The sequence below is a fragment of the Centrocercus urophasianus genome, unplaced genomic scaffold, assembly GCF_019232065.1.
Source record: "Centrocercus urophasianus isolate 14NV4802_14NV808 unplaced genomic scaffold, USGS_Curo_1.0 seq_16, whole genome shotgun sequence".
Lineage (NCBI taxonomy): Eukaryota > Metazoa > Chordata > Aves > Galliformes > Phasianidae > Centrocercus > Centrocercus urophasianus.
The window spans coordinates 44,920,032-44,935,383 of record NW_024884711.1 but is presented as its reverse complement, the minus strand read 5'-3'; the positions used below and the strand labels follow the sequence as shown (position 1 = coordinate 44,935,383).

Genomic DNA, 15,352 nt, shown 5'->3' with positions numbered 1-15,352 from the left:
CAACAAGACAGCCCCATGCAGTGACCACTTTCAGCTTGTGGTGACCACTTACTCTGTAGAAATGTGAGCAGACCAGGTTATGTTTAATGCTTGGTTACATTAAATTCATTTGACATTTTCTTTTGGAAGGATGAGGCAAGAGTTAAGCTCTGGCAACTGACTGTTGATTTTGAGAGGGATAAAATCTCGTACAAAAAAACATCAGTGCTCTGCATCAGAGTTTGATAAGGTACTGCCAAACAGGAGCTTGAGTAGACATCTTCTCCTGGCACCCACAAGGCAGCAAACAGCCAGAGACAGAAAACTAGCCACAGATTGATATAGAGGGGTACCAGGGAGGAAGAGCTATTGTCCTGGCAATACTGCAACACCACAGCATGATACCCCAAAGCTTAGATAATAATCTCATGTGGGGCTTGACAACATAGGGAGCTCTCACATGGGAGAGCCAGAAAACATTTAGATGAACAGAAGCCTGAGGACATCATCCAGCAGAATGAAGACAATAACTGGGTGGAAATGAGGTCTACCCCAGTGGAGGTGGTCTAAACTGGGAGAAAAAGGCTGGTCTGAACTCAACCCACTTGAAGTCACACAGTACTGCACAGACCATAGGAAACTATGGATATTAAGAAATGAAGAGGGCACTACAGCTTAAATACAAGATTTTTGAGCTGGAGTGGGACCAGTATGTTGAAAATTTAGTATTAAGTGGATGTATAGGATGGGATTGGAATACGGGAAGGAAATTATTCTGGACTATGATGCTAAGAAAGGATATGATGTGTATTTCAGTGCCTTTTTGAAACATATCCAAAATTTAGTGGTATTGATGGGATTGTCTCTTCATTGTAGCATCTTTTCTTCAAAATAAGCTGTAGGAAGTTCCTAGTTGCTTGTTATCAGCAAAGGGAAGCTGTTGTTAACAGCTAGGGTTCCAGTGGGTGAGACTTAAGAAGTGTATCGGAGTTATAAAGGACCAATAAAAGTCTTACACGCAGCAAATGGGTACTTTGCAGCTTTTAACATCTTCTACAGACTACCCAAGGCTCTCTTACTTCCCTGGTGTTTATTTTTTCAATCACCATTTTGAGGCTGCCAGAAAGGAAGAAAAAGAATTAAGAAAAGATGGAGTAAGAGAAATAAAGGAGAAGGAATATTAATAGGAAAAAAAAAAAAAAAAACAAAAAAACCAAAAACCTTACTAAGAATATTAGCACGTGTTTACAATCAATCAGGGCCTAAACCTCCCAAGTTGCTTCTGCAAATTGCTTCACTTTCTTTATGGCACAATTTTGTGGGGTGCAGAACTTCGAAGCAATGGAGTTAAATGACTGGCACGGTTATGGCTCGGGGGCTTTTTTGAAACTTTTGGTTGGATTGGACATTTTCACTGTCTACAAGAAGTACATTTGACTATGTTCTGTGTCCAGTGGGAAACTTTACTTCTGTCGAGCAATAAAATCCTGCTTCAGTATGTCGAAACCTCTCTGATTTCAATAGGGACAATAAAGACTTATGAATCTGTTCCCAAGAAACAAAAGTCAATTCTTTATCAACCAAAAGAGCATGTGGTATTTCAGAACTACAGATGTGTTTAGGAGATGGTCGCAGAACACTTGCAAATGTAGCAGCACCAGTTTTAGGAGCTATTTCTTTTGTCTCTGGATTAAACCTTTCCAATGAAGGTTACTGTTGCAAACTATCCTGATGGCTTGAACTAAGTCAATTAACTTTGCATTGAAGCAGATTTAAGGTAGCTCAGCTGGTCTGCTCCCTTCTTGGCACATTCTCAGACCATTCTGGTACATGTATGTGAGCACATCCTTTATGCATCAGTGAACTGTAATGTGAAAGGTTTGAACATTTCTTCTCAGAGTGGGATGCAGAGCCCCGATTTAGGAACCTGTAATCTCTAGGAAGTGCCTGTGCAGAGAAATTCTGGATTAGGTCCTCAAACAACAACACAATGGATGCTGAGTGTTGGGAGCTAAGTGGAAATTCCAATATCTTGGCATTTTTTTTCCCCTAACCTAATGAAGAAAACACAGAACATCTACTGGAGTTTACATGAAAGTATTCTCAGAAAAGCTTTAACTCTTGGATGCCAAGCTGATTTTAAAATGTAAAAGAATACTGAACAAGAGAAAAATAATGATTTTTGTTTGTTGAAACCAAAATCTGTTGCTTCAAAATACAGAATCAAAGAAACCTTTCCCTTTCCAACTGGGATTTTGACTGAAAATATCATCAGCTCATATTTTTAAGACAAGAACCATTCAAAAGCATATATTCCTTTCAACAGAAAATACATTTGGCCTTCCCTGAAGAGCATTTTGTTGAAAACATAGTTTACAGTGGGAGCTTTTTTCCTTAGGTAAGCATCAGCCCATCCTGCTGACAGTCGGTTGTTCTGAACACGTTGCTTACACCTTTTGCACCAGATCCTGCTGGGCAATGGGTGACCGAAACACTCTGTAAGTGTCCTCCTGATCCATCCCTGAGACAATCACAGGGCCAAATGATAGATGAGGAATGTAGCCACTCAGAATTACCTGCCATTCTGAGGCCTGGGTATGAGATAAAAGGATGGAGAAAGGTATATATTTGCAAAAAAAAGAAGAGAAGGCAGAAATTCCCCTTTTTTCCCATCAATTCTTAAAGACATGAAATGCTATTGGTGGCACATTGCCTCCTCCTATGTAAAATAGGTTTACCTTACATCTCTATAACACTTCCCTCTAGTTTGCACAGATAGCAGTGATGCCCTCAGTATATTAACACTCAATAAATGGTAAAATTCCTTTTGTTGTGCTTATACTTGGAACTTCCTATGGATTTCAGCACTGCAAGAAGAAGAGTCTCCCTTCATTAGCAACAGATGTTCAAATTTGTACACAGACAATGTAAGGCAGGTAAACTCCACATCACCTTGAGAGATCTGCCGTAATGGGTTTGGAAGTGACACAAAGAAAGACCAGATTTCCCATGTCCTGCTTGCTTGAAGGGTTTATTTGTGACCAAAGGCCAATACACGGACCCAGATAGACTAATGCAAAATTAGTCCCAGAGCTAATGTCCTTCTTGGGCTACATTCCAGTTCAGGTCCTGGCACAGATGGGTTGACCTTTCCTCTGGAACAACCTGTCTTTCACCATGGCTTATAGCAATAGTCTTGATAGTCGTGGTCAAGATAATCTTGAATTCAGGAGATGCATGTATCTTCCACTTGCTTAGCTGCTACCCCTCCTCTCAAAAGCCTTTCCACTCTTCCTGGGGTGGATAAGCACTTCCCAGAGAGAGTCAAGCTTGCAAAACACAACCCAAAGGCAGAGGAAACAGGCTGGAAACGCACAGAGTATCAGTCCCATGTTCTCACCCAATGCCAGCCATTCTCCTATATCCTCAGGGTTGCATGTTTTTCCACATCCTGTTCAATTTATTATTTGCCAGTTCCAAGTATAGCAAATTCACAGAGTGAGAAAAATCTCATTTTGAGTTGGTTTTGGCTTCCCTCTTGGAGCTGGACTCATTTGCAACAAGGTTTTTGTACTTTATTGCAGCAAATGCCCGCAGGTTATTATTTCGGAGAGCCATTAGGGAAAAGAATCCAAGGGGGACAGTGGGCTGAAAAGGGGCCAGGAGAAAAAGAACAAAGCTTCTGAAATGCATCATTTTTCACCTTGCCATAAAAACAAATGGCGGAATAGAACCTGAGCTAATAAACACCCATTGGGAACGGGGTAATTTTTTCCCCTTTTTTTGGCTGTGACTGCTGAGGGTTTTTTTCACCTCTTTTTAAATACATGTAAATCATAGGAAAAAATGTATTTCTGTTCACACTTGCAAGGAAATATCTTGGGCCAAATTACATCAGAAATTAAGGAGAAAAAAAAAAAAAGGAAAAATGAAAAAGAATGAGAAGGCTGGTGAAAATTGTTAAAGTATGGCAGCAAGATAGATAGATGGATAGAGAGGCAGAGATATAGACCAACAGATAGAGAGATGAAGAGACAGACATAGAAAGGAGTAGATATTTGGACCTGGATTTGTGTAAGGTGCTGGACAGGCAGCAATCAGCCTTGGAGATGCTGATACAGTGGTAGATCAGAACCAATACTAACATATTGGTTAAGTCAATGGGACATTTTTCTCTTGGTTTCCACAATTGTTTCTCCAAGTACAGTGTGTCTCCCAGGACACAAAATCCCAATCAGCTATCTTTCTTTGACTGTTTTTTTTCTATGGCAGCATTAGGATCATGACAAATTAATTAACTATCTCTTGTTATTTCATTAAACATATCTTTCTCTAAAGACAACATTTCTGTCATTTCTGCCTCAGCAGAAGGTGGGATTGATCTTCAAAGTCAGAAATGCTCACCTGAGCCTCTCTGCAGCCAGTGGTGAGAAATAACAACTCATCCTATCTCAGAGTTGCAGCTGTAACTTTGCATACATAAAATTAGGTGAGGAGGACACCAAGATACTTAGTCATGTTCAGGTCATTACTTGCAATAGGATGAGTAATAGGGAGGAATCTCACTCAGAATGGAGACAATGCACTCATTGTTCAACCAGTTGCGTATCCATAAATCAAATGCAGATCTTGTGCAGTATAATCGTTCACTGTATCTAAGCAAAAATATCTGATTGTAAACTGTGTGCCTTTTTTGAATGATTAAAACTTACAGTTGGAAGAATAAAAAGCATACCTACAGGAGGAAAATATTTTAAAATTTTCTGTTACAATGGAAACAAAATAATCCAAAAAATTAGGAAAAGAAAAGCAGTGATATTCACTTCTCTCAACCAATTTCATTAAAAATCACCTTTGGTTTTACTCAGTTCTATATAAATTTATATCAAGAAAGACAATCCGGCAGAAAAGCTGAACAAATGTATCCCTGGCCCATACTGTCCTGATGGATAGCACTCTCAGTATATGTAAAATCATATATTTTCTTAAACTGAAGGAGTTTTTAGCAAAAATGAAAACTGGCTGGAAGCACAGACAGAAAGGTACATATCTTGCTCCAGCTTTCCCCTGGTCATAAAAGCCCATGATCTGCTCCAACTGCATCCCATGGCAATAGCTAGGGTAGGATTTGTTGGACAAGTTGTGGACTTCCTCCATCCAGTAGCAACCATATAAACAAGGTCGGAAGAATCATGCCTTAAAAGTTCCTATTTCTCCCCACTGACTCTGAAGGCAGCCCCAAGTGGTGGTTTCTACACAGGCTGAGATGAATGGGAGATGAGGGGCTGAGTCAAATGCAACCACGGCCATATGGTTGCCTGTAATGTGCTGAGAACAGATGGATCAGCGAGCGATTTACAGACCTAATAATGCTATATGATCCCAGCACCATAATGAAGTAATATTATCCCCGGTTTGCAGATGAGGAAATTGAAGCAGAGAGAAGTGCAGAGCCCAGTCCAATTTCTGGCAAAGCCCAATTATTTGTCTGTCATTACCCATGATGAAGAAAATCTGGGAATATAATGCAGGCCTTTAGAGCTTCAGCCTGATATAGGGAATCCCAGTCATAAACTACAGCGTTATTCACGGGACCTGGATCTGACGTGGAAGGTCTCTTGTTTTGCTCTGCAGTTTGCTTCATCACAGTAAATCAGCTCAGCACGCCCTTCCAGTTCTGGCTTTGCTCTGAGGAATGCTGGTTCTCTCATGTCTTCCTGCATGAGGGTCTGCTTAATTCTTTAGGGAAATCCCAGAAAATGAAATGGTGAAATGGTCAAGAGTGATTCTGCTATTAAAGGTCACATTGCTGGCTTTTCTGGGTGTGGTTGGGTTTGTACCTTTTCTTGCTTCATTCCATGTTCTAAAGATGTGGATAGCTGGACACATCATGGGCAGTGGAGCCAGTGCTTCCCAACCTGTGTGCATAGAATCAGCATAGAATCATAGAATGGCTTAGATTGGGAGGCACCATAAAGATCATACAGTTCCAATTCCCTGCAGGGTTGCCCTCTACCAGGCTGCCCAGAGCCAATCCAGCCTGGCCTTGAGCCTATGAAGCCTTGAGCCAGTTTTGCTGGGCATCTGCAAGCTGCATTGCAGGTCCCCAGTCCCATGGGTTCTCAAGAAATACAGATTTTTCTATAGCTGGCAATGCCAGAGCTATTAGTTCACCATCTTTCTCAAAGGCAAATTGGAAATCATCAGGTGGGAGGTGGGTGAAGTGGTGGCTACTTGCAGCTCCCATTTTCTCCAAGGGCCTCTCCAAGGGCTTCCAAGACCATTTCCTTGCTCTGCTCCTGAGAAAGAAGGCCGTGGCAGGTGAGATGCAGGCTGGATGAATTGTCCTGCGTGGTCTCAGATGGGTCACGGGTTGAGCATCCTATTGAAGAGCACAGAGATGCCTTTTGGGGAACGTCTGTGCCAGATGATGTATAAAAAAGTAAAGCTGCTAACAGATACCAAAAGCACATTGTAACGCCAAGCTGAATTCCCAGATAGCTCTGAACTGATGAGCTGTGTGGAGGACTGCTGCAGCACCCAACAAAGCACAGCTCAATGCCCTGAGGCCACAGTAAGACAGAAGAAGGAAACGGCTTCAACACCCTTTGCACTGAGCCCAAACTATCACAGCCCCCTGGCACAGAGCACCACATCAATATAAGCAAATTGAAAGTATTTGGGTGGGCTAACTGTGCTCTGGCTCATTTATTGCCTGGCCTTCTGAACTTGGCTGAGAGCTGGCCGAGAGGAAGACCAAGTTTTGTCTCATGGGTTCCAGCTCGTTTTCCACTGACACTGTGCATTCAATGACCCAGGTGAGAAAACAAATAGGTTGGATCAGTATTGCACTGCTGGGGCATATGGCCGAGGGGGAACCGTGGGTAACAACTGGAATCACTGTGTCAGCTTCATGGCCTGACTTAACTGCTCACTGTGAGCTCAGTGCTGTCAATCTCCCTTCTTCCATCACTGCTTCAGCCAGCTGACATGCATTTTCAGTCCTCGTGCCTGCATGTTGGGATGTGGGTTGATGTTATGCTGAATCTGGTCTAAATTGTAGTCTCCTGTGGGCAGGGATGGTCCCCCTTCTTCTTTTCCAGCTGTGTGGTTTTGACACTCTCGTAACCATTATGCAGCCACATGGTAAATCATGAGTAACAGGAGGCTCAGGCAGAAAAGTGAGGAGGTTCCCATCAGATCAGCTCATCGATCCCACTCACCTCGTGGCTGTGCAATTAGCTCCAGCACAAGGGAGCACGTGGCTGGGACTGCAGGGGGGAAGGAGCAGGGCTTCCCTCTTCTGCCAAATTAGGTGTGACACAAAGCCTCTGGTTTCACAATGCTTTAAGTGGTGTACAGCTATGGGGATGCTTCTTCCGTTTTCTCTTAATGCTAGCAAGTTCCCTACGCCAGCACTTAACACTCAGGTGACTGCAGGAGGCACTGGATCAGGGTCATTGTGAGGGTGTAGGATATTCCTCTTTGGTATTTTTCCCTGAGGTTGCAGCCAGGTCAGTTCTTCATCTGGCACCACGCAACCAAGCAAGAAGCACAGCGGTCAGGAGCTGCAGAGGAAGAAGACTACCAGTTCTATTGGCAGGACAGACTCAATGCTTTCAAACCTCTTGCCAAACAGCTCTCCAAGACACAAGCTGGCTGGGTTGCAGCAAGCAGATCTGAGGAGCAGAGCAGGCCAGCACAGTACAGAGACTTGCATAGCAAACCAATTGCTGAAGCGCAGTCAAGGAATTTTGTAGCTTCAGGCAAACTAAGTGCTTCAAGGAGCAAAGGGAGGAGGCAGGTGGATTTACTGCAGATCTGCAACATGTAGGCACTGAACCTCAGCAGGGACTGTTTGGATGTCAGGTTTGCATGGAGGAAACAGAGCGATGACCCCATTGCAGGGAGAAAATGGGGAGGGGACACAGTGTGAAAGAGCTCAGGTCCTTGTGTAATTGTGACATGACATGAAACAGAATTAATGTCTGTTTGCCCTTCTGGATCTTGAACTTGGAGCAGGAAACCTCTTTTCCAAAAAGCTGCCACAATTTATCCAGCCTACCCTCCTAAAGATTCCAAACTATCTGGGGAAAGACCTACCCTTGATTCAAGCTGAACTAGCTTGGATTAGAGTTTGCCTCATTCTTTCCCTTCCCTTCCCTTCCCTTCCCTTCCCTTCCCTTCCCTTCCCTTCCCTTCCCTTCTTTTTTTTGGGTCATTCAGACAAAAATAATGGTATTCTCATCTGTTTTGTTCCAATATTATTATGAGCTTCTCAATGGATTCCATATTGAGCCCTCACTTATAACATTAAACCAGCCAGCTCCAAACCACAAGATGATTGAAACATTCTGGTTCAGCTGCGTGCTCCAGCACGTGACAAATCAAGCTATTTTAAATGCATCAAAAAATCATGGGATGCATAAGGAATGCAGGTCAAACACAGTCACAGAGATCTGAGGTTGATAGGAGTGGCATTTGGAGAGAGCCACAGGGGGAGATGATATCCTGTCTTTCTTTGTGAATTTAAAATAAATTAAGATAGAAAAGGATGTGAAGAGATAGACCTTATTACATTATGGACCACATTGAGGTTGCCTGAGAGAACCTGGACAAATATGTCTTTGCCTTCCAAAATTCATTTAGCTTAAATATGAAGAGCCTACAATATCCAAGAGGATAATTGAAGAATCTGAACACCCAGCAAAGCCTGGAAGACAGGAACAAACAAATCTACAGACCTGCAGATATCCATGAACCACATGGACCTATAGACCTCAGAACTTTGAAATGATGGAGTGTGCAAACTACAGTATGAGACACAAGACGTGTTCTCTGAATCACTGTTTTTTTGTTTAAAATTCCCTAGTCTGTAAACTGCTTCTGAAAAAATATCCATTTTCCTTAAAAGAAAACTCCAAACAACCAGAATTTTGAAAGCCCTCCTTAAAACATGTCAGGAAACACAGAATTGTGTTTCACCTCCATTGGACATGTCAACTTTGGGTGACAGAAATCCTGAAACCTCTGACAAGATTATTAGTCAAAAGCAACAGCAAATTTTTTGGAATATCATTCAACCTATGGATTTTTACTCTTGTTTTTTGAGACTTTTATAACATATTCTGATGCCACCGGTGTACGTTTTAATTTCAGGCTGTGTATTTGACTGTCAGGATGAAACAATGATAGGAATACTGGTGTATTAGTTACAGTGAAGTAATTATCAGTGGTTTTGTGTCCTGCTGAGCTCTCCATCACTCTTTCTGGGACTTCTTACATTGCAGCGTTGATTCTGATCGAGCTGAGTATACACAGTCCTTTGTAGCTCTTCTGGATTCATTCAAGGCATCAGAAGTGATTTTTTGGCCAGTGTAAACAATAGTAAGGGTGAACTTCGACTCATTTGATGTGGTTTTTGTATTTCAGTAAACCCACAGATTTTCATTTTTTTAATAAAAGCGAGAAATGTAAAAGTGAGTGTAAATGTATATTGCGCTTGCATTATTAGCTGGGAATTAGTCTGAGTGCATTACATCAGCCTGAAATATTAATTTCAGAATTTTGAGCTCCCTTTTGATTTTGAGGCCAAGTCTTTGAAACATCAACTACACTGAGCACTGATTATGAGGGCTGCTTTGAAAGTAATGCTTCCTATTTTATTATGTTGGCCCATGAGGTCAGAGGTGGATGTTGGTGGGATGACAGTAGAGGTTAAATCTTCCCAACAAAATTCCACTGTATTTTTGTGTGACAGATGGCAGCAGAGGGACAACCTGACAAAATGGCATCTGAAGTGCGTATGAAAGGGGTGGAACTAGATTCCTCCACATGGAAAATATTGCACCTGTTGGCATTCATCAACTCTTGCTGAACATTTATGGAGGCCAAACAGTGGATGTGAGCACAGCAAGGTGGTGGGTGGTGCATTTCAACTGTGGTGACAGCAATGTGAAAGACAAGCCACTTTTTTGACAGCTGTCACGTCACAAAATGAAGAGCTCGTGTTCATTGTTGGAGAAAATGTAGAGCTAATGGTGGCAACTATATTGAAAAACACTGTTTTGTAGCTGAGAATTTGTGTTATCAAATAGTGTTATTGTGTTCTTTGTAGTTTCTGTGAGAATAAATAGGAGGCATTACTTATGGAGCAAACTTGGGAGACCTTTGCAAGATCTTTCCTTTTCGCTGTGAATCTAAGCTCCTCTGCTTTAGCTCAAAAGCCCAATTCTGCCCTACTTACCTGCTTAGGTTCTAATTATCCTATATAATTTGTAGGCTTAAGGCTGTAGGCTCTTTGTAGTTGGTGAAGAGAGACAGCTGCAACTAGAGGTCAGCACTTCCCTTTGTAGGACAGGATGAATTGCTCCCAGGGGCTGTTACTCTCCATCCATTCCTCATACAGTAACCCTATAAACACAATAGATATCATGTTGTTTCTTCAGTTAAGTGTCAACACTGAATCATCGAATCATAGAATAGAATCATAGGATCACCAAGGTTGGAAAAGACCTCCAAGATCATCCAGTCCGACCTACCACCAATATTTCCACGCTAAACCATGTCCCTTAGTACAACATTTAAATGGTTACGAGGTTGGAGGAACCCACGTCCACAGCCCAGCTGTTTGTATCGTCAAGGATCATTCCCCATTCTTCATGACCCAGCACGCAGCAATCCTTCAGGTCAGCAGAAAGATTGAGCACTTTTACTAAAAGTGGGTATTTATGCCTCTGGGGATGGAGGTTTCAGGAAGTGATGCTGAAGTGCCATCAGCCATGCAGTTCACCTCTTGCACTCTGTCAGCCCCGGCTCCACATTCTTTGCTCTTGGCCTCCCTTCTCCCCTATCCATCCCAGATGCAGCTCATAGTTATGGAAGAGAGCTGGTGTGGAAATTATTTTCTCATGTACCTGGAGACCAGCATAATTTCACATTAGAAGCTAAAATTAAAATCCTATTACAATAAAAGCAATCGGAATCCCGAGGGGACAACATACCAAACATTAGCCGAAAACACCTTCCTGAGTATGCAAAGAAAATCATGAGGGAGAAGGGCATCTGTTACTAAGATCTGAGTGCAAATTCTTTCCACCTGCCATGGGCAGAAAGTCAAAAACCCTTCATTTTCTGCAGAGTGCCTGAGCAGCCCATCTGGATGACACTGTAAACTTCATTAAGTGGTTTCCATCCAGCCTGCATGGATGCTGTTTCAGCCCCGGCCATCAGCAGGGCTGAGGAGGCACCTGGGGATGCTGGTCCTGCTGACCAGCTTGCATTTCCCTCCTAGTGCAGAGAATGATGGAATGCTCTCATTTCCTGAGCAGAAACCACAATGGTTTGTGTTTCTGTAGATTTATCGAAGCAGGCTAGAAAATCATTTGTTGGGGCGACTGCAGCCACTACAGGGAGGGAGCTTGATGCAAAAGAGAAGAGCATAGCCTTCAGTCAGCACAAGCAAGCTAAGAACAAAAAAAAACAACAATAAATCATGAAATTGAGGTCCTGTCGTGTTCCATGTCAACCATGGGCCTTAAAGTCATCGCTGAAAGTCAGCAACAGAGCAATGGCCATGCAATGCTCAGCAAAGCTGGGAATACACCCTGTACTTCCAAAGTCTTCCAGGAGAAAGGCAGAAATCAAAATGGGCAGATCCATGTCTCTCAGTCTTCCATAGCATTGCTTATACAGATGTGCAGTCCTTTGGAACCACTGTGGTGGGTCACTTGGCAATTTCTTTCATGCACACTGTCATTTCTTCCTTTCCTGCTATATAATTCTGAATCTGGGACAATGTCTTACTCAGATATTGATTGTGCATTCAGTTGTGGCCTTTCAGATTTAGGGTGAGCTTAAAAAAGCAAGTTAGCAGAATAAGTGCACAAATAGTAATCCTTTCTCAATTGCTCTGGCAGTTTCTCTCAAAGCAATGCTATGTATGTGGCTGGCATTAGGCAGACCAAATCCTTCCAGAGAAAGGCTTGTCGTCCCTGCCCAAGTGTTGGTAGAATTTGTTGGATTGGGTGACTAATGCAGTGGGGTGGAAGCAAGGACTTCAATATTTATTTGGCCACAGCATCGCTCTACACCCCTCCCCAAGCTATTGGACCACCCAATGCCTCTGTTTTCCCATCACCAATTCATCAAAATGATATCTGAAAACCCCACGATGTGACATTTGTGGAAAGCACGATCTGAAAGCCGGGTTTTGTTATTAAATCTCACCCTGAGTCAGCAAAACGCTGAAGATTTAGGGTATGCTTCAAGTGTGTTGGGACTCAAACGCCTGATGAAGTGTCGTGCTGAAGCAAGAGGGATTGCTGAGCAGTGCTAACACGCTCCCAGGTCAACTATTGCACTTAATTCTTTGAGACTGACAAAGTGCAAGTTGGAACAAAGCCGAATTTCACTGCAGGGAGGATGTGGCACTGAAGTGTCCACCTGCAAACCCATCTCTCCATCAATCTATTACAGAAGGAGCACAGGACCACCAGCATCTTAATTTTGAACTGGTCTCAGAATTAAGGAAACAGAAGAAAGATCTTAATTTTAACACAGATCAACACCCTGATTTGCCTTTGTGGTCTCAAAGAAGTTTGTATTGTTCTGAAAGCAAATCAAATTCCATAATTTTGGACATGGGTTAATCATATTCTCGCTTAATCACCAAAATTTGGGGCCTGGCATTTTTAAGAAAAAAATATATTACATGATACATGGGATAAAATTGCTGCATTTGAGAAAACATTAATTCATAGTCTGCAAAGGCATGCAACGGTTGTATGCAGATGGTGCAGAAGTGTCTGGTTTATTATGTTTTTAAAATTCTCTGTTTTTGCTTATGATTATTACTGCAGTGGTCTGTTTTGTGCTTGCATTCAAACAGCATACTGCTTTAATTTATATTTTTATGAATGCATAATAGAAATATGTCTGTGTAGTTCTACAGAGAATGACTTCCACTGAACAAAATACCACCCTACGATCTTCCAGCATTTATCTGTTCAGGAAAGGGCAGTCCAGGCTCTGAGCCTGCTGTTAAAGACTGATTTTTTACTTTATCTTGTTGGTGGTGGGTTATTTTATTTTTTTCTTTTTAATCCATTCATTTGAACATTCGTTTGTTTCAGAGCTCCTGAGCAGCTCCTGGGGATACAATGGAGACAGGCAATCAGGTCTGATCACGCAAATCCATGTGCAGAGTTTGGTCCAAAGCATTCAAAATAATGGCCTTCAATGATAAAAGAAAAAAGTCAAACTGAAGTGCTGTCCCTGGAGACATTTGAGGTCAGGTTGGACAGGATTCTGAGCACCTGATGGAGCTGTAGGCATCCCTGTTCATTGCAGGAGAGTTGGAGCCAATGGCTTTTAGAAGTCCCTTCCAACTGTGAGGATTCTATGAAGAAGGATGCTGTGTTGCTCATGGATATGCAGAGAAGAGCAATGAAGTTGGTAAAGAGATGAGGAACTGCCTGAGGGAACTGAGATTGTTTGTTTAGCCTGCAGAAGAGGAGTCTGAGGGAACACCTCATCACTCTCTGTAGTGACCCAGAAGGAAGTGAGGTGAGGGTCAGTTTCTTTCCTCAAATGACAAGTGATAGGATGTGAGGAAACAGTCTCAGATTGTGCTAGGGAAGGTTTAGATTGAACATTAGGAAAAACTACTTCACAGAGAGGATAGTCAAGCATTGGAATGGATGTGGTGGAGTCACCATCCCTGAAGTATTGAAGAGACGTGGATGTAGCACTAAGGAACATGGCTTAGTGATGAGACTCCGTACATCAAGCTAATGGCTGGAGCTGATGTTCCTCAAGGTCTTTCCAACTTAAATGATGGTCTGATTCTATGATTATCTGATTCTGTTTGGAGGAGGCTGAATGGAAATTGGAAAGATCAGAACAAGGAAGGCGAGGAGAGTAGGGCATCACAGTTCCCTACCTTTCTCCCTACCTATGAAAGAGGAGTGGGATATAACTATCATGCATAGCATTTTGTAGGCAGCTGTGGAAGAAGTGGGTGGTAATTCTGGTGAGCACTTGAGCCAGAAGAAAGACTATTAGTGCCAGTTTCTCCCCATGACACCCCCCACAATCACACAGGGGGGACACAGGATGACAACCCATGCCCCTTGGTTACATTTCTAAGATCAAACAGAAGGAATCCTGGCTACATATCAGCCTTGAAAGAGAGATGAACTATACCATAAAGTGAGTCTTTCTTCCTGGAATCCCAGTGCAATGGGAACATTTAGCATGCAAAAGAAAGTTCTGCCTCTATAAAATATTCTTGAGAGTCCAGTGAAACAAACTCTCCTCTTTCCTACAGCTGCAACTGCAAAAAACCTAACACGATCACTAGACATCTGAAGAGTCAAAGCTAGCTCACAAAAGAGTAGCAAATAGTCTGGAAACAAGTATTAGCACTGCTGCTTGATCACATTGCTCTCCTTCAACACTAATTCACAAGTCATCTTTCGATATGCAAGCTTTCCTTCAGTATCAAATGCTGCATGGAACAGAGCAATGAATGGAAAAAAACTGCATCACAAGTTGCAGGAGTCCTGAGCAAAGAGCACGGCCACTTTTTAAGGACTTCATTTTGACTTTCACTGCCACATTCAGAGCTAAGCTCATTCAAACTTATTAATAGCTCAGCTGAGCTTATTGTTGTTCATACTACAGACCTACTTTGCTGAATGTTTACAAATGAGCAGGTGATTTCATGTCCCAGAGGTTTACCATTAAGTATCTTACAGACAGGCGAAAGATCAACTATAACAACCACTTAACCACATAAGAACTGTGACACAGAACATTTCCATGCACATGGAAGATCACAGGGGAAGTTCCTCATCAAGCTGTACCTGAATATAAATTTCTCTTAATCATCAACTTTGCACACAAATAGGAATTTTGAGGTCTTCATAGAATCAAAGAATGGCCGGGGTTGGAAGGCACCTCAAGGATCATGAATCTACAACCCCCCTGTCACAGGCAGGGCCACCAACCTCCACATTTAATACCAGACCAGGCTGCCCAGGGCCCCATCCAACCTGGCCTTGAACACCTCCGGGGTGTTCAATATCATGGTCTTGCCATGGTATGTTCCAATTCCTCCATTCACTGCCTAAACTAAAAGTGCAATGTTATGCAGCAAGAGTTTTATGAGTGTGTGATAAACATTAAATGATGAGAAGTCTCGTGAGCCTCACCATGTATTAGAAGATGGTCTTTCTACTGAGAACATCTCCAGGAATGGAGCATCCACAACCTGTCTGGGCAGCCTGTTCCAGCACCTCACCACCCTGTGAAGAACTTCCCCATGAAATTCAGTCTACACCTTTCCTCCTTGAGCTTAAAATCATATAGA

At 42.5% G+C, this 15,352-nt stretch overlaps 1 protein-coding gene across 1 annotated transcript in view; it reads right to left on the bottom strand.

The window, feature by feature from the left end:
• Window positions 1-10,232: 10,232 nt before the first annotated feature.
• Window positions 10,233-15,352, bottom strand: part of SNAP47 (synaptosome associated protein 47) — a 34,306-nt gene continuing 29,186 nt past the window's right edge. Inside the window, exon 6 of the mRNA XM_042817342.1 lies at window positions 10,233-10,392. The gene's annotated coding sequence lies outside the window, so the exon portion shown is untranslated. The remainder of the gene's footprint in view (window positions 10,393-15,352) is intronic.